The 24,228-nt window shown below is 44.1% G+C and overlaps 2 non-coding genes across 2 annotated transcripts; both read right to left on the reverse strand.

Moving 5' to 3' along the window:
* Positions 1 to 7,004: 7,004 nt before the first annotated feature.
* trnaa-agc (transfer RNA alanine (anticodon AGC)) lies at positions 7,005 to 7,077 on the reverse strand. Its single transcript has one exon. It is a non-coding gene; the product is annotated as a tRNA-Ala (tRNA).
* Positions 7,078 to 8,326: 1,249 nt separating this feature from the next.
* On the reverse strand, positions 8,327 to 8,399 carry trnav-cac (transfer RNA valine (anticodon CAC)). Its single transcript has one exon. It is a non-coding gene; the product is annotated as a tRNA-Val (tRNA).
* Positions 8,400 to 24,228: the final 15,829 nt, after the last annotated feature.

Raw genomic sequence — 24,228 nt, forward strand, 5'->3', positions numbered from 1 at the left:
CATTCCACGACCTTTTAAGGATGTGGTCAATGCCTGGAGGTGTGGGGGCTTTATTGCCTTGTGGCAATCTAGTAAGAGTGTATCCCCATCCTCCAAACACAAATGCAAACCAAAACTGACCATCCCCATCTATGGGTACAGAAAACAATGCATTGCTGATATCTACTACAGTAAAGACTATAGCATCTGTATTCAGTTTTTTTTCCCCCCCCCCCCTAATTTGTACTTCCTTCAACAAATCTTCCTCATCCTCAGTGAACATTAAGTCTCATTTTTGCTGGGAATGTAGGTGTATCCCCTCTTATGCCTGAATTGTCCAAAACAGTACCTTTCTTTCTATTCCTGTTGAGGCACTTGTTTCTGTATTGTTTGAAAAGGTAACCCAATCAGTTGCTCTCACACCTTGTTCAACTATTCTCCCTAAGTCTTTCCATTTTTTATGTCTATTATTTATTTATTTATTTTTTACAAAAAGATGTGGGGTGGAATCCACATTCTAAACAGTGCTTCCATCTCTTCATTTAATGTTACTCCCGCAACTGCTCTACTTTCTGTATCAGTGTATAAATAAATCACAGTGACTCTGGCTGGTGTTATTTTTGCCAATTTTCTCTCATATTCCACATCTGGACTAGGTGTCCCTTTGTACCAGAGTGTAATATGCAAATCATTCTCTGACATTTTGTCTTATAATTTGGGGATCATCTTTCTCCCTTCAGTCATTAATGTTGTTACTGTTTCTTTTATCTTTTATTATTTTATTTATTTTCCAGCATGGAGGGCATGATTTCCATACTCCTCCAAGGTGGCTGTTGGCAGGCCAATATAATGTTTGTTAACCCAGCTGCGAATTGCGTCTTTTAAACCTGCATGGAGAGCATTCTTCAACTGCTGTTGAAATGGCTCATTTACATCTCCATCCTCCTGCAGGCCGCTGTGAGTCTTGAATACAGTTGTCATTTTCACTCTGTATTCCTCAAAAAGGCTCATCATCCTTTTTTTTTGTACTCTTGCTATTTCAGTGTAATTTGCTCTCTGTCTGAAACGCTGGGTTGCTCTGTTAATTAATCCTTCCACCCGGTGTCCCAATTTACAACTATCATGGGCCAAAATCCCATTTGCATCTCTTGGATTCCATGGTCCTCTAATATTATGCCAATCTGGACCCATGGATCCACACTTGTTGGACTTCTGCATCATTTAAGTTATATGATCGTCTTAAATTTTCCCAGTTCCTCAACAAACTGGTTTATCTCAGCTTAATGTGGTCTCAGTCCTTCTAATGTGGAGGTGGTGGTAATTTAGGATAAGGGGCGGGGGGCAGTTACACCTCCCCGTTTTCACTTACTCCTCCAACTCTCTCTTCTCCTCGACACTGATCCTATCTCATCATCCTCCTTTCTATGGAACATTAATTGTTCTTTTTCCTTTTCTACATATTCTCTGTCTTTCTTTTCACATTCATTTTCCTTTCTTATTTTGTCTACATTCTCTGTCCGTTCTCTGTTTCCTCAAAATCATTTTCCTTCATTTTTTAAGGTTTTTATTTTTTTATATAATTGATTCCTGCAACGCGGCTATTTTTGTGTACTTAACCAATCATTAAAGCCGTGTTCAGTTATCCATGTGTCTAAATATTAAATTTTATCAGGATCCTGTTTTTTTTCTTCTTTTTTTTTTAATTTTAATTGAATTTAATGAACTTCCAATCTTTACACTGCAGTGTATCCCTGAGTTTTATTTTACTACTTCCTTTCCCCATTTTAGAGAATTTGGTCCAGTTTGTCAACACCTAGGATGTTCTAAAAACTGGTTTCTTATCAGTGGGACAGCAACTCAAATTTCCTGCTGTGGTAATTCTCACTTCAACCTTTTCAGGTGGAGAATTCTTGCCTTCGCATCCACAAAAAGTCTGCTGTTTACAACCCCACTGTTTTGGTATGGAATGAAAAACCTAGTGGTTTTCCATTTCCCGTTTACACTCTCATTCAAACAGTTTTCATTCACACTGGCTTCGTTAGAGGACTCCGCCATCCTATACGGAATTTAACTACGTCTGTCAACAGCTCGTTAGAGGACTCCGCCGTCCTATACGGAATTTAACTACGACACCACGAAACTTTCCTAGTTTCTTTTCTGACCTGCCATTGACTAGTATTCACAGGGTTTTTCTCAGGTTTCGCAAACCTTTTCCTTATTCATTAACCTTTTCCTTATTCATTCATACCTTTTTAAATGAAAACTCAACTCACCCCCGTCTGTCTTCTCAGAGTACCGTCAACCTTTGAATTCCAGCTGGCGGGACCGATTTCAGTCCCGGAAAGGGTTTTTTGGACGCACTTTAAATGGAGTCCGCCATGGCCATGGTCTTTATACTGCAATCCACCCGCCCGCTGGATTCGTCGGGTATGTTGGTATCCGGCTCGAAGGACCATTTAAATGTCAGGTTCAGGACACCTAAAACACTTGTAAAAAACAAGACAGACACCGAGGTAGTTCAGTTTTCAGACTTGCAAGGAGAAACGGACGAGAGTGTGTTTAGTTACAGTCTCGAAACCGCTCTGAATTCACTCTGTCCGTCCCCTCTTTTTATTTCCTTTTGGGCAGTTCCTAGTTACACAGCTGTTGTTGCTATTAAGTTGGGGGAGCACATCGCATCATCGTAAACAATCACATATATGACTCTCTGTGTTCTTCCTCAAGGTTATTGCTCCAACCTTTGACCTCTGACCGCAAAATGCTCCAGCCGCCATCTTTGGAATGAGGGCACACCTGTTTGTTGTAACTCATGTGTTCAGCACATAACACTCTTTGTTGTGGTCCAGATAGCAGAAGAGTTATAGCCTATTTATCAAGAAAGAGTAAACTCCTCTTCACAGACATCAACTTTTATGATACAATCAACATACTGCTAAATGCATGCTTTGAAAATACTATAAGAGTAAATATGGGATAACAATGTACTTTTATTCTAACACACACATCGTGACGAGTGAGTGCCTGGTAAAAAATATAATTAGAACATTTGAGCATTCCCTGTTTTGTGTTCGACTACAAGATTTTTTATTATTTTTATGTCGAAAAAGTCATCACTGTCATGGTCTGTCCCTGCAGTTCCTTTTTTGGACATCGGGTGGTGCTTTTTGCCTCGCCTTTCCCTCCCTCTCTCTCTCCCCTGCAATCAGCACCTCATCCGCGCACCTGATCCCAATCAGCACTCATCACTAACTGCATTTCAGCCTGCCAGATCCAGGAATCCATCGCCAGAGTATTGACGTTAATGTTAGTCTATTTGCAGGAATCATTTGCTTGTCTGAAATGAACATCACAAAGACATTGGACAAAGCAGTGTTTTAGCACGAGTGATAATTCTCAACACTTGTTAACAGGAAGCCTTGAAGAAGGTACACTGAATATAGATTTCAAATAAGAGCCAAAGTCATTTGTTTTAAGATTAAACATCATGCCAATGAGAATATTCTCTTTCATCAGGTCCAGAGCTTGACATGACCTTTTTGCTCACCAGCCACTGCGGCTAGTGGCTTCGCAGAGTTACGAGCCACTCACTATTTTCACTAGACACAATTTTGTGTTGGATAGATATATTCAAATTTTCTGACACTATGATTTTTGGGTTTTCATTATTAGTAAGCCATTATCACCAGCTTGCAAAAAATAAGGGCTTGTAGTATCTTTATTTTACTTGGGTTTCACTTTCTGAAATGAATGACAAAAAAACTATAACTAATGACTATATCAAGATTTTAATTGTTTTTAGATGTTCCTTTAAGTCCCGAAATCCATCCATCCATTTTCTGAACCGCTGATCCTCACAAGGGTCGCGGGCCTGCTGGAGCCGATCCCAGCTATCATCGGGCAGGAGGGGGGGTACACCCTGAACTGGTTCCCAGCCAATCACAGGGCACACACAAACAAACAACCATTCGCACTCACAGTCACACCTACGGGCAATTTAGAGTCTCCAATTAATGCATGTTTTTGGGATGTGGGAGGAAACCGGAGTGCCTGGAGAAAACCCATGCAGGCACAGGGAGAACATCAGAATCAGAATCAGAATCATCTTTATTTGCCAAGTATGTCCAAAACACACAAGGAATTTGTCTCCGGTAGTTGGAGCCGCTCTAGTACAACAGACAGTCAATTTACAGAACACTTTGGGGACATAAAGACATTGACAAAAAACAATTGTGCCAAAAGATGCAGAGTCCTCTAGCACTAAGAGCAGTTCGAATGACTAATATTGCAATAGTCCTAGTGCAATGACCATTGTGCAAAGGGCGCTGAGACTTCAAGGAGTGTATGCGGTTTAAAGTGACGAGTAGTGCGATCATCTGGGACAATGTTGGTTGTGCAAATGTTACAGATACTCCTCAATCAGTGTGCAAATGGAGCAGATGCTACTCTGGCATGAGTGGCCAGTATATGCAAATAGTGCAGCACGGCGAGACAACTACAGTGAGTGCATGAGTAATACATAATTGGCCCCACAGAAATGTCAAAAAATGTCCAGCTTGTTGTAATGGAATTATAGGTTAGGTGTTTCAGAAGTTGAAAAACTTCTTAAACATGCAAACTCCACACAGGCGGGGTCAGGGATTGAACCCCGCTTCTCAGAACTGTGAGGCCGACACTCTAACCAGTCGTCCACCGTGCCGCCTAAGACCTGAAAGATCTCAATTAATCGAGACCTCAACAGTCGATGACTTTACTGCTCCCTTTTTAAGTTTTTTTTTAAACATGTCGATCATCCATAGAGGTTGAAAAAAGTAGTTATTTTTTACAAAGTAAGGAAGATAAATTACAGGTTTTTTTTTTTTTTAATTTAAAGAGTAAAAGTAAATTGTTGACAGTAAGATAAAACATTTTTTACAGACACCTAAAACTCTACTTAAGTACAGTAAAGAATGTGCAGTAATCCCCACTCCCCCGCTGGGGTTAGGTTCAAAACACCTTACTTCCCACCATTGCAATCAGATTTTCAGAATGAAGACTGATTTCACTTGGCATGAACAAATGTTTACTCAACCAGCCTTCAAGACACAAAAATTCTCCTTCTCCTCTTTTGGCTCACAGAGTTCCTCCTCGTAGTCTGCTGTCCTTCTTGCACACAACTTCATACGACGATCACAACATATTATTATGTGTTATGTATTATTATATGTTAATTATAACACAACAAATCATTTGATGTAGGATGTTTTTTTTCTAGTTATTAACATTAGGGGTTTCCATTATGTTGGACACTGTCATGGAAAGACCTGACCACATTGACAGTGTTGCATGAGTTCGCATAACGCAGACATTTAAGGTGAACGTAACAAATACAGAATTGGGTTTAAAACCACATGTAAACCTGCACACGAGATCGCCAGGAGTTGAACCTAGAGTCTTCAGATCCAGAGTCAGACACATTATCCATTGCACCACTAGCGCCATAAAAGCGTTGGGCCCTCGACAAGCCCCTGTGGAGGATTTTCACTGTCCCACATCAACTGAACCTCAGGCCCCCACGGTGGCAAATAGGCACTAGCTCACCTGCAACCAACCCCCCCCATTCGAGTCCTGTGTGAGACCCATGAACACATCACACGTGGACAAAACTTCAATCATCTTAGTTCAAGAACACTCACTTCATGTGAGTGTTCATCCAAAGAATTCCGTACTAGATCGGCCGTGTCCCGGGTTAGCAACGTCTGAAATTCAGCTACTGTGGGTCGAAGATGGTTTAAATTATATCACCATGGTGTAGATAGGAAAAGAAATGGAGTAGGGGTTATTTTAAAGGAAGAGTTAACTGAGAATGTCTTGGAGGTGAAAAGAATATCAAATCGAGTGATGAGGCTGAAACTTGAAATTGAGGGTGTTATGTATCATGTGATTAATGACTATTCCCCACAGGTAGGATGTGACCGAGAGGTGCAAGAGAAATTCTGGAAGGAGCGAGACGAAGTAGTTCTGAGCATCCCAGAAGGAGAGAGTCGTGATTGGTGCAGATTGTTATGGACATTCAGGAAAGGAACTTGTAGGGACAGATGGAAGTAGACTTTGCAAAAAGGATGGAAATGGCTGGAGTGAACACTTTTTTCCAGAAGAGGCAGGAACATAGGGTGACCTACAAGAGCGGATGGAGAAGCACATAGGTGGATTACATCTTGCCGACTGGTTAGAGCGTCAGCCTCACAGTTCTGAGCACCCGGGTTCAATTCCCGGCCCCGCCTGTGTGGAGTTTGCATGTTCTCCCCAGTGCCTGCGTGGGTTTTCTCCGGGCACTCCGGTTTCCTCCCACATCCCAAAAAACATGCATTAATTGGAGACTCTAAATTGCCCGTAGGTGTGACTGTGAGTGCGAATGGTTGTTTGTTTGTATGTGCCCTGCGATTGGCTGGCAACCAGTTCAGGGTGTACCCCGCGTCCTGCCCGATGACAGCTGGGATAGGCTCCAGCACGCCCGCAACCCTAGTGAGGAGAAGCGGCTCAGAAAATGGATGGATGGATGGATTACATCTTGTGCAGACAATGTAATCTGAAGGAGGTTACCTTCTGTAAGGGAGAGTGGGGCTCGACTGCATAGGATGGTGGTGTGGAAGATGACTCTGGTGGTGGGGAGGAAGATTAGGAAGACAAAGGCAGAGCAGAGAACCATGTGGTGGAAGCTGAGACAGAGGGTGTAGCGCTACAGCCCCGTGCAACAACCATATTTAATGTTTCATTTCCTCCATTCTGCTTGACCTAACAGCCAAATAGGACAAAAAAGGAGAAAAAAAGAGGAGGCTTACATGGAAAAGGATGACGCGCTGTGGCGACCCCCAAAAGAAAAGAAGAAGATCATCTCATCAAAAAGGCCTTGTTCACAACTAGACTTAAAACAAGGGACCTTTCACATGGGAGGTGCACATGATCACCACTAAACTACAGTAACTTCCACTCCAGTAAAGACGGCAAACCACGTACAACAGTTCTGACGAGAGAGACAAAAAATAACCTGTTTCCACCCGGACTCAAACCAGGGACCTTTCGTGTGCTAAACTAACGTGAAAACCACTACACTATGGAAACTGCTGTGGATGCAATGCCCAAGAGTGGACATGGAGTTAATTACAGACCGGGCCAGCGTATAAATATTTTGAATGATAAGTCATGATAAATTCACACATAAAAAAGAAAAGAAGACGTAAATCGCAGATATATTTGTGGATCTGACAAACATGTAAATAATTTTGAGACAAATCTCCCCCCTTAGTTGTCGATATCAGATTTAAAAAGAAAAGGAAAAAAAACCTCTCTCATATGAAAGGAACATGATAGCCACTACACGACAAAACTGCTACTTTTGCTGCATTCACAGGATGCTACAGCGACTTGTCGCTGTGCATCACTCCTGGGCGTTTGATCGCGGGTGGTCATCGCGCACGTAGCCAACCAGAGAAGAGGGGGAGGGGCCTTACCTGTTGGAGGTGTGAACAACCACACATCCTCATGATGCAATAGTAATGGGCACGGCAGTTCTTTTGAGTGTCATTTAAACCAGTTCTACAAAAAGATTCGTTCACCGAATCGTTCAGCTCATTTTCAGAGACTCATTCAAGTGCTTCCTCATTCCGTTCATGATCCATCCCTGAGGTTCATGTTCACTCAACACATTCACCGAAGGACGATGCGTTGTTGTTGTCACGTAAACTAGGAAAGGCGGGGAGATTTTAAAAAACAAACAAACAAACAAACAAACAAAAACCTTCAGCTAAATTACCAACTACCTAGCTCTGTCTCGGCAAACTCTCAAACACCCGGCTTCGGTTGTGACTCATGAACATGTGTGCAGCGAGCTCAGCTACCGAACATCCTTCCGCATCCCCTGACGTCAAGCGAGGCTCTCACTTTTCTGCATTCCACTGCGGTGGACAGCGTCGTTGACCAGCACCCGCCACCCGGGCTTCCTGCTCACTGTTATTGTCATCTGATTAGCGTCTTTGGGTGTCTTGCGAAGCGCTTCATAAGTTTAATGTATGATTATTATTATTATTATGAAATAAAAAGCTTAATAATCGCATTAGAGACACAGAGGGAATTATATATGTGTACATACATTTATTATTAAATTACATTTATTTTAATTATGTGTTCTTCTTTCTATGTGCTTGACAGACTCAACATTAGCCGTTAGCTTGAAGAAATGGCTGCTAGTGCAAGCTATCCCTCGTGTAAAAACCACGTGTTAATTGCAGATATATTTGTGCCAAAGATTTTAACTCAAATCTCTCCCACAGTTTTTCATGGCAGATAAAAAGAAAAAAGAACAAACAAGCCTTGTTTCCACCCAGTTTCGAACCAGGGACCTTTTGCGTGTGAGGCAAACGTGATAACCACTACACTATGGAAACTACTGGTTTGAATTGTCTAACAGACCCAACAGTACTTTTTGGAGCTGCCAGCCAGCAAGCCGATGGAAAAAAAATCTGCATTTGACGTTTTGGACGGTAAATCGTGGAGTTATCAATCATTGATTCATTCATTCATGTTCCGTCCCGCTTCTCCTCACTCGCCTTTGAAAAGTCTGAGGCGCTCCCTTCAGGCCAGAGGGCACGGGAAGAAATTCAAATAGCCACCGCGGTTTTGGGCACATCCTCCGAGCGCACAGGCCCATGTGTCTCTCTAACCCTTCCCACCATCACCAACAGCTGCAGAAACGTGCGTACGCCAGCCATGAATTTGGCGTGAGGCACCGCACATTTCCACGCTCATTTCACTCTTGATACATCTGAACTTTGCCGTGAAAAAAACTTGCGCCACGTTTTTGTGCAGACGTTTTCTGGATTTGAGCGACGCCATGTTTCAGTCGGAAAGCCACACAGGTTTTTGCACATGAGGCCCCTGATGACTTGTTTCTCCTGGATGTGTAGATGGTCGTCGTGAATCTGTTTGTTTTGTCCTTGTTTCCTATTTTTATTTTCGGATTTAAAATTTTTTTTTTTAGATTATTGATTCACCTTACACGCGAAAGGTCCTCGGTTTCGAAACCGGGTGGAAACAGCTTATCTTTCGAGCTGTTGTCTGCTGTTTGTCTACCCCGTTATACGTCTCAACAGACGCAAAAGTATGATTTTTCCGGTCCGATTTCTCAGATGTTCCAAATGTCAACGATATGGACACAAGGGAGACAGAGTTGTCCAAAATGTGGAGGAGAACACAGGGTGACATTTGGGTGTGGATGCAAAGTACGAAAGACGAAATCAGTCCGGTTCAAGTGGTCAATAAAATCAGTGAAGCGGGTCCAAAATAAAAAACAGAGTGAGAATATTGCCATGCCAACAGAAAATGTGATTCTCTGTATGGTGTACGTCATAAATTGGGTGGAAATTGCAGTAAAACAGAAAACAGAAAGGATTGAAATTAGTGTTAAGGCAGCAGAGAAGGATTTGGGACTGAAAGAAAACCTGTCATGCATGAGGCCTGCAAGGATGTGGCACAAAAATGGAGGTGGAACAGAAGCATCTGGGCAGAGGATCCAGATTGATCAAATATCATGCTAATAATATAATGGAACGCGAGAGGTTTATTAGCCAATAGGATTCACGAAAGAACTTGAAAAGAAACCTGATGTTATCTGTGTCCAGGAAACGTGGCTTAAACCAGCATTAGATTTTGTAATTAACAGATATGAAAGCATTAGAAGAGATAGAGTCGTGGACGTGGACGAGCGATTTTTCTAAAACAAGATATACAATATAGAATTATAAGGAAATATATAGAATTAGAATATGTAGTTATATAAATGGTTCCAAAAGAAGGTTTAAAAATAATAAATTATAATAATCCGTGTATGAAGCTTCCACTTAAATTATTGGATTAACTGGTTATGTATATGACAGGTAGCATGGTATGGTGTGGGGATTTTAATGCGCATAGTACATTATGGGATGGCAATAATGATGGGAACGGAGTGGTAGTGGAGGAAATCATAGAGATAAAAACTTGGTGTGTTTGAATGATGGGAGAGGAACAAAAATGAATGAGGACAGGATCAGGAACAGCAAGACCTGACAAACGTGTCAGATGATTTGGCTGGTTTGTGTGAGTGGGATGGAATTAAGAGAACAACTGTAGGATGTGACCATTATCCAGGTTTTAAGCCTGACGCGACTCCTGCGTCACTTCCGGTTTAGCGTGATTTTATGTTCCAGCGTTATAAATCAAGCTATTTGGTCTCGTAAATGGTCACTTTTTCGACGTATAAAATTTCGGAGAAAGCGACGACAAACCTTTTATCTGTCTTGTAATCTGAAGGTTGCTACAGGAATTAGATGGGTTCTCGATAGCCAGAGGTCTTTTGTCGAACCCAAACACACACAAATGATACAGGTAGTGAATTTTTCTCGAAAATTTCATGAGCTCTACCAGGGGGAATCTCCAAGGAAACAAGGCAGGAAAAAGCAAACGAAGGACAAACATTGGTAGGAAGAGGCTGGGCTTGTGATGTGAGGGTGGAATGAGCATGTATTGACAATGCATATAGCTGGGGATTCCTGTTCTTGTTCATCTAAACACAAATCAGAATCAGAATCAGAATCATCTTTATTTGCCAAGTATGTCCAAAACACACAAGGAATTTGTCTCCGGTAGTTGGAGCCGCTCTAGTACAACAAACAGTCAATTTACAGAACACTTTGGGGACATAAAGACATTGACAAAAAACAATTGTGCAAAAAGATGCAGAGTCCTCTCGCACTTAGAGCAGTTCGAACGACTAATATTGCAATAGTCCGGTGCAATGACCATTGTGCAAAGGGCGCTGAGACTTCAAGGAGTGTATGCGGTTTAAAGTGACGAGTAGTGCGATCATCTGGGACAATGTCGGTTGTGCAAATGTTACAGATACTCCTCAATCAGTGTGCAAATGGAGCAGATGCTACTCTGGCATGAGTGGCCAGTATATGCAAATAGTGCAGCATGGCGAGACAACTACAGTGAGTGCACAAGTAATAAATAATTGGCCCCACAGAAATGTGACAACGAACTCAAGTCAAAAAATTGCCAGCTTGTTGTAATGGAATTATAGGTTAGGTGTATAAGAAGTTGATCGCAAGAGGGAAGAAGCTGTTGGAATGTCTACTAGTGAGTGGGATGGAATTAAGAGAATATATGTGCTAAATATGCACTAATCTGTACTTTCAGTAGACCACAAGCTGGACTTACTTTGCATGAAACAGAATTTACGCAGGCTGGTCGATTTCCCGGATGTTTGGCCGGTCTGGTCTGCACGGGGAACAGGTGGATTTGGCAGAAAAGGAAAGGAAAAAGGAGAGCAGGAAAAAAAAATGTTCCCAGGCAAGGCGGCCCGAGCCCGTATGTCGCTATTTGCAAGACGTTCGGAGCGGACGTGCGCTGCCCCAGCTTCCTTCCCGACGGAGTTTGCCCGGGCACCCAAAAGGGTAGCTCGGCGCGCTGGCACTATGCCGTGCGGTGGGGAAGGGTCCGATGTGTCCTCGCCACCTCATGGTGCGAGGTGGGGCTTCCTGGCTAAGCCAGTCTTCGGCAAGTTGGTCGAACGAGAGCCATCAAACAGCAGGTTCCTCACCTTCTTGGTGATTAAGCCAGTTTCCCCCTCCCCCAAAAAAGTCTTTGTTAATGAAACACTTCAGGCTGGCTGGGGGTGAAAGTTAATTGACTTAACGTTTGAGTGAGAAACCAGTTGACCGTAGCGCAGCTTTGATGAGCTCCTTGGGACTGGCTGGTAATTCATTTAGCGTCCGTGTGCGAAGTTAAATCTAGCATACCCGTTGCCGTCTGTCTCGCCGGGGGATCGGAGACAGCGATGTAGCTCAGTCTGGGTTTGGGGGTCAGTCATGTCCATTACATTGGTGTCATTACTTTACATTTTGGCAACACACAACAACTACATGTATCGTGCTCTAGACCACGGGTGCCCAATACGTCGATCGCGATCGACCAGTCGATCGCAAAGGTAGTGTGGGTAGATCGCGTCATGCAGATGTACACAGACAGGCATGCGCAGGCGCACACAACGGCGCCTTCCTTGCAAGCTAGTGACTTATCGTTTAATTTAGAAACTAAACTTAAGGGATAAAAATGTGTGAGGGCGCTGGACCAAGTAAAAAGACGAAAACGTACCACTTCCATACGGAATGGGAGGAGGACTATTTTTTTACGATGTCATTTTCAAAGTGCGTTTGCCTTATCTGCCTGTCCAACATCGCTATTGTCATGAACGGAACAGAGGCTAGGACCCAAAAATGCAAGACTCCAAAACAAATGGACAGTTTCCAAAAAGAGAGGTTTAATAGACGGGCATACACGGGCAGGCAATCCAAGAAGGGCAACAGTATCCAAGAACATGAGAAAAGAGGCAAGGTCGATAATCGGAACAGGGTCAAAGTCTTACTGTGAGTCTGTGACAAGGAATGCTGGAACGTGACGACAAGGTACAACGAACTGGCAACGAGTGGGAATGAGACACGAGGTTAAATACAATCGGTAATTAGGTATGAACGAGGCACAGGTGGTGAAGATGTTCACAGGAGCAGGTGTGTGAGAAACGAGAGAGAGGAAGACAAAACCTGGAACACACGACAGTACCCCCCCCTTAACGGCCGGCCCCAGACGGCCCTGGGGCCCTTGGATGCGCAACACGGAAGTCCCGAATGAGCGAATCGTCCATGATAAACGCAGACGGTACCCATGAACGTTCCTCAGGCCCATAGCCCTCCCAGTCCACCAGATATTGAAACCCCCTCCCCCTCCGACGAGACGACAACAGCCGCGTCACAGCGAAGACAGGGCCCCCATCCACAAATCGGGGGTGAGGAGGGGGCCTGGAAGGCGGAACCAGAGGGGACTCCCGGGCTGGTTTGAGTAGGCTGACATGAAAAGCAGGGTGGACCCGCATCGACCTTGGGAGCCTCAGCTTCATGGTGACAGGGTTGATGATCTTTGTGATGGGGAAGGGCCCAACGAACCTGGGAGCGAGCTTCTTGGACTCCACCCGGAGTGGAATATGTTTGGTCGAGAGCCAAACTCGCTGACCCACTTTGTAGTTCGGGGCCGGTGTCCTCCGACGGTCAGCAGCGGCTTTGTAGGACCGTCCCTGGCGCAGCAGCATCTGTCGGGCTCGCTCCCAGGTCCTCCTGCAGCGTCTCACCAAGGTTAATGCCACTGGAACTGTGGACTCAGGGCCTATGGCAGGAAACAGAGATGGTTGGTAACCATGCACAACGTGAAAAGGCGATAGACCAGTGGATGCAGAGGGGAGGGAATTGTGGGAGAATTCGACCCAAACCAATTTCTGAGACCAGGATCGCGGATCCTGTGAAGCGAGACATTGGAGCCCAGTCTCCAGCTCCTGGTTCAGCCTCTCGGTTTGGCCGTTGGTTTCAGGATGAAACCCGGTGGTATTGCCTTTAGAGGCCGGTAATCCTGTCACAAAGTCTACGGAAATGTCTGACCAAGGACGTTGTGGTATTGGCAGGGGTCGCAACTCCCCAGAAGGACGTTGATGAGAGGGCTTGTTGGCAGCACATACCTGGCAAGCATTGACATAATCAATAACATCCCTCCTAATATTAGGCCACCAAAAGCGCTGTTCGACCACTGATTGAGTCTTGGCAATGCCTGGGTGACATACAGTGCGGTTCGTGTGAGCCCAGTGGATGACTCTTCCCCTTAAGGTCGGAACCACATAAAGCCTGTTTTCAGGGCAATCGTCAGGGCTAGGAGTGTCTTTCAGAGCCCCTTTAACCGCCGTTTCAATGTCCCAAACAAAAGCGGAAATAAAACATGACTTGGGCAAAATAGTCTTTGGGTCGGACAAAGAATTCTCTTCGGAGAAAATGCGTGACAAAGCAGCTGGCTTACCATTTTTAGAACCGGGTCGGAAGGATAGCGTGAAATTAAATCTAGTAAAGAACAGAGCCCATCTAGCCTGCCTCGCATTTAAGCTTTTAGCAGTCTTAATATACTCAAGGTTCTTGTGATCTGTCCATACTAAAAACGGAGTCTGTGCCCCCTCTAGCCAGTGCCTCCACTCCATCAAGGCCACCTTGACTGCCAGCAGTTCACGGTCACCAATGTCATAATTTTTCTCAGCTGGGGTCAATTTTTAGGAGAGAAAAGCACAAGGATGTAATTTATCATCCTTGAGAGATTTCTGGGAGAGCACTGCTCCTATTCCGGCATCAGACGCATCGACTTCTACCACAAACTGCTGTTGGAGATCTGGCAAAGTAAGGATGGGAGCGGAGGTAAAGCTCGACTTAAGTTTTTGAAACGCTGCCTGACAAAGCGGGTTCCATGCAAAAGGTTTGTGTGGCGAGGTAAGATCATGCAAAGGAGAGGCTATAGAACTGAAATTCCTGATGAATTTTCTGTAGAAGTTTGCGAACCCTAAGAACCTTTGTACATCTTTGCGTGACGTGGGAGTAGGCCAATTAATTACTGCATCGACTTTGCAAGGGTCCATTTTGACTTCACCTTGAGCCAGGACAAAACCCAGAAAAGAAACTGACGCCTTGTGGAACTCACATTTCTCAGCCTTAACATATAGTTGGTTCTGCAGTAACTGCTGCAAAACAGAGCGGACATGAATAATGTGAGTCTCCTCATCCGGGGAGAAAATCAAAATGTCATCCAAATAAACAAAAACATAAACATTCAGCATGTCACGCAGGACATCATTGACGAGGTTCTGGAAAACAGCTGGAGCGTTAGTAAGCCCAAAAGGCATTACCAAATATCCATAATGTCCTGTTGGTGTGTTAAATGCTGTTTTCCATTCATCCCCCTCCCTTATTCTGACTAGATGATATGCATTTCTTAAGTCCAGTTTGGTGAAAACCTTGGCTCCCTCCAGGAACTCAAAGGCGGTGGAGATGAGAGGAAGAGGGTACCTGTTTTTTACAGTGATATCGTTGAGACCCCGGTAATCGATACAGGGTCGCAGGGTCTTGTCTTTCTTGTCCACAAAGAAAAATCCTGCTCCCGCAGGGGATGAAGATGGGCGAATGATCCCGGCTGCCAGTGATTCCTCCACGTACTCCTTCATGGCCTTGTGTTCCGGCCCTGAAAGAGAGAACAACCTGCCTCGAGGGGGTGTGGTTCCAGGCAGCAAGTCAATAGCACAGTCATAAGGTCTGTGGGGTGGAAGGGATTTGGCCTTGGAAAAAACGTCTTTAATATCCTGGTAACAGGTGGGCACTTGAGATAAATCAGGATCCCCAGATGGGGTCTGTGGATTGTCCTTAGAAACATGACCCTGAACATCACATGGCGGCTTGAAACAGTTCCGGGCGCAATTGCTGCCCCATGACATAACCTGCCCAGAGGACCAGTCAATGTGGGGGTTATGTAATCTCAACAATGGGTTCCCTAAGATAAGGTCCTGATTCATGGCGTCAAAAACATGAAAACTAATGCGTTCCGAGTGAGAATCGGGAAATGTCAATGTGAGTGTTTGAGTGCGGTGAGTGATTTTGCCCATAAAACTGCCGTCTGCAGCATAGGTGTTGCGGTGGCGTTTTATTTCAAAGGTTCTAAGGTGCATACGTTTAACGAGGATGGAGTTGAGTAAGTTTGCGTCAGAACCAGAGTCAATTAATACAGGTGTATGAATTTCTTGATCAGGAGAGCATAGTGTCACTTTAGGAAGAACCCGTGTAGGGTCTTCCTTCATCAAATTCAGACTCACCTCTCCCGTGCCCTTGCTACCGGCACCGGCAACTTTGACGTGACAGTTGCTCACGGAATGACCCAACTGACCGCAGTAGAAGCACCGCCCTTCCCTCAGTTGACGTTCCTCAGGGGAGAGACGGAACCTGCCCAGTTGCATGGGTTCCTCCGTGGGGACGTTAGCCAGTGGGTTGAGACCGGAACCAGGGGATCTGCCTTGGTTTGGCTGGTCACCGAGGCTTGTCCTCAAAGTGCGCGGTGACGCAGCCTTCCGCCGATCTCCATCCAGCTCGCGATCCAAAAGCCTCTTGTCGATTTTTACGGCGAGAGCGATGAGAGTGTCCAAGTCGGTCGGCAGGTCTAGCGGCACTAAATGATCCTTGACAGCGGGGGATAGTCCTTGAAAAAAGGCATCGAGTAGCGCCCGATTATTCCAATGACTCTCAGCTGCTAGAATGCGAAACTCAATCGCGTAATCTGACACCCTGCGCATGCCTTGTCGTAAGGTGACAAGGGAGCGAGCTGCCTCACGATCAGGAGTGGAAAATTGAAAAAGTTGCTCCATAGTCTTTACGAAAAAAGCCCATGAATGACACGTGGCGGAATTGCGGCTCCATTCAGCAGTAGCCCACGCCTCCGCACGACCAGTCAGGTGGGAAATGACGAAAGCGATCTTTGCCCGCTCGGTGGGGAAGGCAGCTGCCTGGAGCTCAAAGTGGAGTTCGCACTGCGTGATGAACGGCTTAATGTTCCCAGAATTTCCAGAGAACCTCTCCGGTCGAGAGAGCTGTGGGCAGACAGCAGCGGAGGTGGCAGGTGGCTGCATGTTGACTGTTACACATGGAAATACCGTGGCGGTATTGGGTGTGGTGCCAACTGGTTCCTTTTCTTGGATAATTTTCATAAGAAGTTCAAACTGTGAGGCCACCTGTCTCATCATATTGTCCTGATGCCTTGACAGTACCTCTAGATGAAGGTGGAGGGCAGCAAGCTGCTCATCCTGCTTCGAGAGGCGTTGACCCTGCGCTTGAAGGGCTTTGCGCACCGGGTCTGAGTCTGCTGGTTCCATGTTATGGCCAGTTCGTTCTGTCATGAACGGAACAGAGGATAGGACCCAAAAATGCAAGACTCCAAAACAAATGGACAGTTTCCAAAAAGAGTGGTTTAAAAGACGGGCATAGGTCAGTACACGGGCAGGCAATCCAAGAAGGGCAACAGTATCCAAGAACATGAGGCAAAGAGGCAAGGTCGATAATCGGAACAGGGTCAAAGTCTTACTGTGAGTCTGTGACAAGTAATGCTGGAACGTGACGACAAAGTACAACGAACTGGTCACGAGTGGGAATGAGACACGAGGTTAAATACAATCGGTAATTAGGTATGAACGAGGCACAGGTGGTGAAGATGCTCACAGGAGCAGGTGTGTGAGAAACGTGAGAGAGGAAGACAAAACCTGGAACACACGCACACACACACACACACACACACATGACAATAAGTTTGCATACTGTTCAATGATGCACCAGAGAGAAGAGAGTACTTACCCCCCCCCTCCCCCCATTATATTATTTCTGTCTCATTGCTGAAATGCAAAACAAACATTTCTGTCGAAAAGTAAATCTGACAATTATCAAAGTATGTTAGACTTAATGAGGAATCGCAGAGCTTTCTGTTGCTAATTAACCGATACGGGATGACGGTGAATTCTGATCTTGACGCGCCTGTTATTCTTTTTTATATAAGCATCAGAATCATCCTGCACATCACCCTTGTTCTTAAAACTGGGCACCAACACACTCTATCACCATTCCTCAGGCATCTTCTCACCCGCTAGAATTCTTAAACAAGCTGGTCAAAAACTCCACAGCCACCTCTCCGAGATGCTTCCAGACCTCCACAGAAATGTCATCAGGACCAATTCCCTTTCCATTTTTCATCCTCTCGAATGGCTTTCGAACTTCCTCCTGACTAATCATTGCCACTTCCTGGTCCACCACAGTTGCCTCCTCTACTCTTCCTTCCCTCTCATTTTCCTCATTCATCAACTCCTCAAAGTATTTTTTCCATCTATCCAGCACACTACTGGCACCAGTCAAGACAATTCCATCTCTATCCTTAATCACCCTAACCTGCTGCACATCCTTCCCATCTCTATCCCTCTGTCTGGCCAACCTGTAGAGATCATTTTCTCTTTCTTTTGTGTCCAACCTGGCATAAGTTATCATATGACTCTTGTTTGGCCTTTGCAACCTCTACCTCTACCATTACATCTCAATGTATTCCTTTTGCCTCTCCTTGGCCTTTTGCCTTGAAAACAGAAGCTTAAAAAGACACACAAGAACCCACACTGGTGAGAAACCTTTTGCCTGCTCAGTTTGTGGGCAAACTTCTCAGTCAAGGGAAACTTAAAAACACACACAAGAACCCACACTGGTGAGAAACGTTTTACCTGCTCAGTTTGCGGTCAAAGATTATCTCATAAGTATCGGGCTAAAACAAATGAAAAAATAAATGTTTAATATCAAAGGAAATTACGATCATACTGGTTTACAAAAATCTACATTCTTGTATTCTGTCTACCATCTTTTATTTTTTCAATCTTTTCATTTTATTTGTCTCTTCCAAAAGCCTCCTGTGGACAAATGTTGAGAATTATCACTGGTGCCAAAATACTTTTGTCTCATGTTTTAAAATGGGGAAATGATTGATCGAACTAGATTGTGATTAACTGTTTGACTTTTGGTGATACGGTTGAAAAGTGTAAATGGGATCCTTCATAAAATACAATTCTTCAAACAGTGAGAGTCACTCAATCGTCTTGCATGTCAAATTTATTTTCCCCGTTGAAAAGAACTGAAATGCCTTTAATCCTTTCAAACCCCTCCAAAACCAAAATGAAAAAATGGCCCAAGCGACTAGACCGAAGTGGAAAACTGTGTGGAATTGAAACAATGTCCCCGCATAAACTAAATAAAAAAACAAATGCAAACAAATGACCTCGACAAAATATGAGGAAATGCAATCTCAATATGAATATGTATCAAAACAAATTTAAAAACAGACAATTAAAATTGCCAAAAAACATTCAAGAATCCACCCCTTCCCCACAATGTAAAATCAGAATCAAAATCATCTTTATTTTGCCAAGTATGTCAAAAACACACAAGGAATTTGTCTTCTGTAGTTGGAGCCGCTCTTGTACGACAACCGACAGTCAATTGACAGAGAATACTTTTGAGTCATAAAGACATTGAAAAAAACAGTCACTGAGAAATAAAAGGTTGCTAGTAATCTGGTAATGCAGGTACAATTTATTTTTATTTTTTTTGACAATTGTGCACAAAGATGCAGAGTCCTCTAGCAATTAGAGCAGTTTGAATGACTAATATTGCAATGACCAATGTGCAAAAGGCGCCGAGACTTCAAGGAATGTATGCAGTTTAAAGTGACTAGTAGTGTGATAATCTGGGACAATTTCCATTTTGCAAATGTTGTTGATACTCCTCAGTCAGTGTGCAAGTGGTGCTGATGCTACTCTGGTATGAGTGGCCAGTATTGGTCAACAACAGATAACCAAAAATAAACACAAAAAACAGCCACATGAGAACACACTACCCACACATACACAAGCACACAGCAGACAGTGATCAATACCGGTTGTTTAGCAATGTGGTCAGGCAAGGAGAAATCATTGTTATTATTATTATCTATCCATCCATCCAATTTCTGTACTGCTTATCCTCACTAAGGTCACTATTTATGGGCGAGAGGCGGTGTACGCCCTGAACTGGTCGCCAGCCAATCACATATTATTATTAGAGGTGAAACAATTCGGGCCATGCACTAAACTGTTTGCTGAAAGCCGCCACTGCCGACAAGTTGTGGAATATAAGTGATATGAAAAGCCACAATCACCGGAAGCAAGAAGCAAGCTGAGGCCAAACATCAATTTGTGAGAGATTTCAACCAGGTTTTCTTCATGATCGCAAGATGGAGAGCTAAAAGGTTGGTAAAAACATTTGAACCACGATACAAATTTCCACCACATACTGTACTTCAGCAAAAAGCTAACGCAGACACTTTACTAAGAGACAGACCAAAGTAGTCAATGAGAGCATCGAGCAGGCAGACTGGAAAGTGTCTCACCGTGGACAGATGGGAACTTGAACATCACAAGCTACTCAGAGCTACATAACCACTACGTCACACATCGTGACGAGTGAGTGCCTGGTAAAAAATATCATTAGAACGTTTGAGCATTCCCTGTTTTGTGTTCGACTACAAGATTTTTCATTATTTTTATGTCGAAAAAGACATCAGTCATGGTCTGTCCCTGCAGTTCCTTTTTTGGAACTCGGGTGGCGCTTTTTGTCTCCCCTGCAATCAGCACCTCATCCGCGCACCTGATCCCAATCAGCACTCATCACTAACTGCATTTCAGCCTGCCAGATCCAGGAATCCATCGCCAGAGTATTGACGTTAATGTTAGTCTATTTCCAGGAATCATTTGCTTGTTTGAAATGAACATCACAAAGACATTGGACAAAGCAGTGTTTTAGCACGAGTGCTAATTCTCAACACTTGTTAACAGGAAGCCTTGAAGAAGGTACACTGAATATAGATTTCAAATAAGAGCCAAAGTCATTTGTTTTAAGATTAAACATCATGCCAATGAGAATATTCTCTTTCATCAGGTCCAGAGCTTAACATGACCTTTTTGCTCACCAGCCACTGCGGCTAGTGGCTTCGCAGAGTTACGAGCCACTCACTATTTTCACTAGACACAATTTTGTGTTGGATAGATATATTCAAATTTTCTGACACTATGATTTTTGGGTTTTCATAATTAGTAAGCCATTATCACCAGCTTGCAAAAAATAAGGGCTTGTAATATCTTTATTTTACTTGGGTTTCACTTTCTGAAATGAATGACAAAAAAACTATAACCAATGACTATATCAAGATTTTAATTGTTTTTAGATGTTCCTTTAAGTCCCGAAATCCATCCATCCATTTTCTGAACCGCTGATCCTCACAAGGGTCGCGGGCCTGCTGGAGCCTATCCCAGCTGTCATCGGGCAGGACGCGGGGTACACCCTGAACTGGTTGCCAGCCAATCGCAGGGCACATACAAACAAACAACCATTCGCACTCACAGTCACAGTCACACCTATGGGCAATTTAGAGTCTCCAATTAATGCATGTTTTTGGGATGTGGGAGGAAACCGGAGTGCCTGGAGAAAACCCATGCAGGCACAGGGAGAACATCAGAATCAGAATCAGAATCATCTTTATTTGCCAAGTATGTCCAAAACACACAAGGAATTTGTCTCCGGTAGTTGGAGCCGCTCTAGTACAACAGACAGTCAATTTACAGAACACTTTGGGGACATAAAGACATTGACAAAAAACAATTGTGCAAAAAGATGCAGAGTCCTCTAGCACGAAGAGCACTTCGAATGACTAATATTGCAATAGTCCAGTGCAATGACCATTGTGCAAAGGGTGCTGAGACTTCAAGGAGTGTATGCGGTTTAAAGTGACGAGTAGTGCGATCATCTGGGACAATGTTGGTTGTGCAAATGTTACAGATACTCCTCAATCAGTGTGCAAATGGAGCAGATGCTACTCTGGCATGAGTGGCCAGTATATGCAAATAGTGCAGCACGGCGAGACAACTACAGTGAGTGCACGAGTAATACATAATTGGCCCCACAGAAATGTCAAAAAATTTCCAGCTTGTTGTAATGGAATTATAGGTTAGGTGTTTAAGAAGTTGAAAAACTTCTTAAACATGCAAACTCCACACAGGCGGGGTCAGGGATTGAACCCCGCTTCTCAGAACTGTGAGGCCGACACTCTAACCAGTCGTCCACCGTGCCGCCAAGACCTGAAATATCTCAATTAATCGAGACCTCAACAGTCGATGACTTTACCGCTCCCTTTTTAAGTTTTTTTTTAAACATGTCGATCATCCATAGAGGTTGAAAAAAGTAGTTATTTTTTACAAAGTAAGGAAGAGAAATTACAGGTGTTTTTTTTTTAATTTAAAGAGTAAAAGCAAATTGTTGACAGTAAAATAAAAAATTTTTTACAGACACCTAAAACTCTACTTAAGTACAGTAAAGAATGTGCAGTAATCCCCACTCCCCCGCTGGGGTTAGGTTCAAAACACCTTACTTCCCACCATTGCAATCAGATTTTCAGACTGAAGACTGATTTCACTTGGCATGAACAAATGTTTACTCAACCAGCCTTCAAGACACAAAAATTCTCCTTCTCCTCTTTTGGTTCACATAGTTCCTCCTCGTAGTCTGCTGTCCTTCTTGCACACAATTTCATACGACAATCACAACATATTATTATGTGTTATGTATTATTATATGTTAATTATAACACAACAAATAATATGATGTAGGATTTTTTTTTCTAGTTATTAACATTAGGGGTTTCCATTATGTCGGACACTGTCATGGAAAGACCTGTCCACATTGACAGTGTTGCATGAGTTCACGTAACGCAGACATTTAAGGTGAACGTAACAAATACAGAATTCTGAATTGGGTTTAATACCACATGCAAACCTGCACACGAGCTAGCCAGGAGTTGAACCTAGAATCTTCAGATCCGGAGTCAGACACATTATCCATTGCGCCACTAGCACCACGAAAGTGTTAGGCCCTCTACAAGCCCCTGTGGAGGATTTTCACTGTCCCACATCAACTTCAAACATTTTGTTCCTCCTGCCATGAAACAAAGCCCTGAATGCTAACCAATGAGCGGTGACCGTCATTTCATCATTTTTGCTGTTTACACTGTATGCGTAATACAATTGCCTACCCAGCATGGCATCCTTACACACGGCATCTCTACCGGTCGGGTTATGGCTGCTTCCTGTTCCATTCTCTTCTTTCTCCCCCCATTCAGCGCTCTCACCGCCGTGGCCCGGATTCAATTCCCAGTCAGGGAAGATTAATCCTTAAACCTGTTTGGAAATGTGTTTCTCATGATTATGATTTGCATTGACCTGGGTTTGATCCTCTCTTAATGCAGTCCGATGGAGGGAACAAGCCAGTGCAAACTGTAGACTGGTCCCAAGCCCGGTTGGCGGATGGTCCAGTCGGGGTCTTGAACCTCAGGACCCCAAGGTGGCAAATAGGCACTAGCTCACCCGCAACCAATTGTCAAATTCCCCCCCCCCCCCACATTCGAGTCCTGTGTGAGACCCATGAACACATCACATGTGGACAAAACTTCAATCATCTTAGTTCAAGAACACTCACTTCATGTGAGTGTTCATCCAAAGAATTCCGTACTCGATCGGTCGTGTCCCGGGTTAGCAATGTCTGAAATTCAACTACTGTGGGTCGAAGATGGTTTAAATTTTATTACCATGGTGTAGATAGGAAAAGAAATGGAGTAGGGGTTATTTTAAAGGAAGAGTTAACTGAGAATGTCTTGGAGGTGAAAAGAATATCAAATCGAGTGATGAGGCTGAAACTTGAAATTGAGGGTGTTATGTATAATGTGATTAATGACTATTCCCCACAGGTAGGATGTGACCGAGAGGTGCAAGAGAAATTCTGGAAGGAGCGAGACGAAGTAGTTCTGAGCATCCCAGAAGGAGAGAGTCGTGATTGGTGCAGATTGTTATGGACATGTTGGTGAGGGAAACAGGGTTGATGAAGAAGTAATGGCATTCAGGAAAGGAACTTGTAGGGACAGATGGTAGTAGACTTTGCAAAAAGGATGGAAATGGCTGTAGTGAACACTTTTTTCCAGAAGAGGCAGGAACATAGGGTGACCTATAAGAGCGGATGGAGAAGCACATAGGTGGATTACATCTTGCCGACTGGTTAGAGCGTCAGCCTCACAGGTCTGAGCACCCGGGTTCAATTCCCGGCCCCGTCTGTGTGGAGTTTGCATGTTCTCCCCGTGCCTGCATGGGTTTTCTCCGGGCACTCAGGTTTCCTCCCACATCCCAAAAAACATGCATTAATTGGAGACTCTAAATTGCCCGTAGGTGTGACTGTGAGTGCGAATGGTTGTTTGTTTGTATGTGCCCTGCGATTGGCTGGCAACCAGTTCAGGGTGTACCCCGCCTCCTGCCCGATGACAGCTGGGATAGGCTCCAGCACGCCCTCAACCCTAGTGAGGAGAAGCGGCTCAGAAAATGGATGGATGGATGGATTACATTTTGTGCAGACAATGTAATCTGAAGGAGGTTACCTTCTGTAAGGGAGAGTGGGGCTCGACTGCATAGGATGGTGGTGTGGAAGATGACTCTGGTGGTGGGGAGGAAGATTAGGAAGACAAAGGCAGAGCAGAGAACCATGTGGTGGAAGCTGAGACAGAGGGTGTAGCGCTACAGCCCCGTGCAACAACCATATTTAATGTTTCATTTCCTCCATTCTGCTTGACCTAACAGCCAAATAGGACAAAAAAAGGAGAAAAAAAGAGGAGGCTTACATGGAAAAGGATGACGCGCTGTGGCGACCCCCAAAAGAAAAGAAGAAGAAGATCATCTCATCA

This window comes from Phycodurus eques, unplaced genomic scaffold (assembly GCF_024500275.1).
Source record: "Phycodurus eques isolate BA_2022a unplaced genomic scaffold, UOR_Pequ_1.1 contig_134, whole genome shotgun sequence".
Classification (NCBI taxonomy): Eukaryota; Metazoa; Chordata; class Actinopteri; order Syngnathiformes; family Syngnathidae; genus Phycodurus; species Phycodurus eques.